Source organism: Oryzias melastigma, unplaced genomic scaffold, assembly GCF_002922805.2.
Source record: "Oryzias melastigma strain HK-1 unplaced genomic scaffold, ASM292280v2 sc00280, whole genome shotgun sequence".
In the NCBI taxonomy this organism is placed as follows: domain Eukaryota; kingdom Metazoa; phylum Chordata; class Actinopteri; order Beloniformes; family Adrianichthyidae; genus Oryzias; species Oryzias melastigma.
Genome location: NW_023416903.1, coordinates 171,167 through 174,495, shown reverse-complemented (window position 1 = coordinate 174,495; position 3,329 = coordinate 171,167). Strand labels below are relative to the sequence as shown.

At 42.8% G+C, this 3,329-nt stretch overlaps 1 protein-coding gene across 1 annotated transcript in view; it reads left to right on the top strand.

The window, feature by feature from the left end:
* Positions 1-3,329, top strand: part of iqgap3 (IQ motif containing GTPase activating protein 3) — a 32,672-nt gene that overhangs the window by 18,688 nt on the left and 10,655 nt on the right. The gene's annotated exons all lie outside the window — the stretch shown is intronic.

The window sequence follows — 3,329 nt, the reverse complement described above, 5'->3', positions numbered from 1 at the left end:
CAATTACTATTCAGCCTGATCAAGACCTGAGGATTAGTTCCTGGATTGAGGATCAGTTTCTGGTTTGTGGATCAGCATCTGGGTTGAGAATCAGTTCATGGATTTAAGATTAGTTCCTGGGTTGAGGATCAGTTCGTGGATTGAGGATCAGTTTCTGGTTTGAGGATCAGTTGCTGGGTTGAGGATCAGTTGCTGGGTTGAGGATCAGTTCGTGGATTGAGGATTAGTTCCTAGGTTGAACATTAGTTCCTAGGTTGTGGAACAGCTCCTGGATTGAGGATTAGTTCCTGAGTTGAGGATCAGTCTCTGGATTGAGGATTAGTTCCTTAGTTGAGGATCAGTCTCTGGTTTGAGGATTAGTTGCTGGGTTGAGGATCAGTTCGTGGATTGAGGATCAGTTTCTGGTTTGAGGATCAGTGTCTGGGTTGAGGATTAGTTCCTGGGTTGTGGATCAGTTGCCAGATTGAGGATAACTTCCCGGATTGAGGATTAGTTTCTGGATTGAGGATTAGATCCTGGGTTGAGGATCAATTACTAGATTAACCCTTCCGCTCTCCTTAGTTTGTTTACATTAAAAGTGGGGTCATCTGGACCCCCCAAGACAGTGCGCTGAACAGGATTAGTTCCTGAGTTGAGAATCAGTTTCTGGATTGAGAATCAGTTTCTGGATTGAGAATCAGTTTCTGGATTGAGGATTAGTTCCTGGATTGAGGATCACTTTCTGGTTTGAAGATCAGTTTCTGGATTGAGGATTAGTTTCTGGATTGAGGATCAGTTCCTGGATTGAGGATTAGTTTCTGGTTTAAGGATCAGTTGCTGGGTTGAGAAAAAGTTCCCGTCTTGAGGATCAGTTTCTGTGTGAGGATTAGTTTTATGGCTTAAGAATCAGTTCATGGATTGAGGATTAGTTTATGGGATGAGGATTAGTTCCTGGGTTGAGGATTAGTTTCTGGTTTGTGGATCAGCATCTGGGTTGAGAATCAGTTGATGGATTGAGGATCAATTTCTGGATTGAGGATTAGTTCCTGGGTTGAGGATCAGTTGCTGGGTTGAGGATCAGTTCATGGATTGAAGATCAGTTGCTGTCTTGAGGATCAGTTTCTGTGTGAGGATTACTTCCTGGATTGAGGATCAGTTTCTGGATTGAGAATCAGTTTCTGGATTGAGGATTAGTTCCTGGATTGAGGATCAGTTGCTGTCTTGAGGATCAGTTCATTGATTGAGGATTAGTTTATTGGCTGAGGATCAGTTTCTGGATTGAGGATCAGTTGCTGGGTTGAGGATCAGTTCCTGGATTGAGGATTACTTCCTAAATTGAGGATTATTCCCTAGGTTGAGGATCAATTCCTGGGTTGTGAATCAGCTTCTGGATTGAGGATTAGTTCCTGGGTTGAGGATCAGTCTCTGGTTCGAGGATTAGTTGCTGTTTGGAGGATCAGTTCGTGGATTAAGGATTAGTTTCTGAGTTGAGGATCAGTTTCTGGGTTGAGGATCAGTCAGTGGATTGAGGATTAGTTCCTGGGTTGAGGATTAGTTCCTGGGTTGAGGATCAGTTTGTGGATTGAGGATTAGTTCCTGGTTTGAGGATTAGTTGCTGGGTTGAGGATCAGTTTGTGGATTAAAGATCAGTTTCTGGTTTGAGGATCAGTGTCTGGGTTGAGGATCTGTTTGTGGATTGAGGATTAGTTCCTGGGTTGTGGATCCGTTGCCAGATTGAGGATAAATTCCCGGATTGAGGATTAGTTTCTGGATTGAGGATCAATTACTAGATTAAGGATCAGTCCCATGATTGAGGATCAGTTTGTGGATTGAGGATCAGTTTGTGGATTGAGGATCAGTTGCTGGGTTGAGGATCAGTTCTTGGATTGAAGATCGGTTTCTAGATTGAGGATTAGTTCCTGGATTGAGGATCAGTTTCTGGTTTGAGGATTAGTTCCTGGGTTGAAGATCAGTTGCTGGGTTGAGGATCAGTTCTTGGATTGAAGATCGGTTTCTGGATTGAGGATTAGTTTCTGGATTGTGGATCAGTTCCTGGATTGAGGATTAGTTCCTGGATTGAGGATTAGTTTCTGGGTTGAGAAAAAGTTCCCGTCTTGAGGATCAGTTTCTGTGTGAGGATTAGTTTTATGGATTGAGAATCAGTTCTTGGATTGAGGATTAGTTCCTGGATTGAGGATCAGTTCCTAGGTTTAGGATTACTTCCTGGATTGAGGATCAGTTTCTGGATTGAGAATCAGTTCTTGGATTGAGGATCAGTTCTTGGTTTGAAGATCAGTTTCTGGATTGACGATCTGTTTCTAGATTGAGGATTAGTTCCTGGATTGAGGATCAGTTCATGGATTGAGGATTAGTTTATGGGCTGAGGATCAGTTTCTGCTTTGAGGATCAGTTGCTGGGTTGAGGATCAGTTCGTGGATTGAGGATTAGTTCCTAGGTTGAGGATCAGTCTTTGGTTTGAGGATTAGTTGCTGGGTGGATGATCAGTCCGTGGATTGAGAATTAGCTCCTGGGTTGACAATCAGTTCCTGGGTTGACAATCAGTTCCTGGGTTGACAATCAGTTCCTGGGTTGACAATCAGTTCCTGGGTTGACAATCAGTTCCCAGATTGAGGATAAATTCCTGGTTTGAGGATTTGTTTCTGGATTTTGGATCAGTTTCTGGATTGAGGATCAGTTTCTGGTTTGAGGATCAGTTGCTGGGTTGAATATCAGTTCGTGGATTGAGGATTAGTTATTAGGTTGAGGATTAGTTCCTAGGTTGTGGATCAGCTCCTGGATTGAGGATCAGTTCGTGGATTGAGGATTAGTTCCTGGGTTGACAATCAATTCCTGGGTTGTGGATCAGTTCCCAGATTGAGGATAATTTCCCGGGTTTGAGGATTAGTTTCTGGATTGAGGATTAGTTCCTGGGTTGAGGATCAATTAATAGATTAAGGATCAGTCCCATCATTGAGGACCAGTTTGTGGATTGAGGATCAGTTCCCGTCTTGAGGATCAGTTTCTGTGTGAGGATTAGTTCAATGGATTGAGAATCAGTTCCTGGATTGAGGATTAGTTTATGGGATGAGGATTAGTTCCTGGGTTGAGGATTAGTTCGTGGATTGAGGATTGGTTCCTAGGTGGAGGATCAGTTTCTGGTTTGTGGATCAGTTTCTGGATTAGTTTCTGGTTTGAGGATCAGTTGCTGGGTTGAGAAAAAGTTCCCGTCTTGAAGATTAGTTTCTGTGTGTGGATTAGTTTTATGGATTGAAAATCATTCCTGGATTGAGGATCAATTCATGGATTGAGGATTAGTTCGTGGATTGAGGATTAGTTTCTGGTTTGAGGAT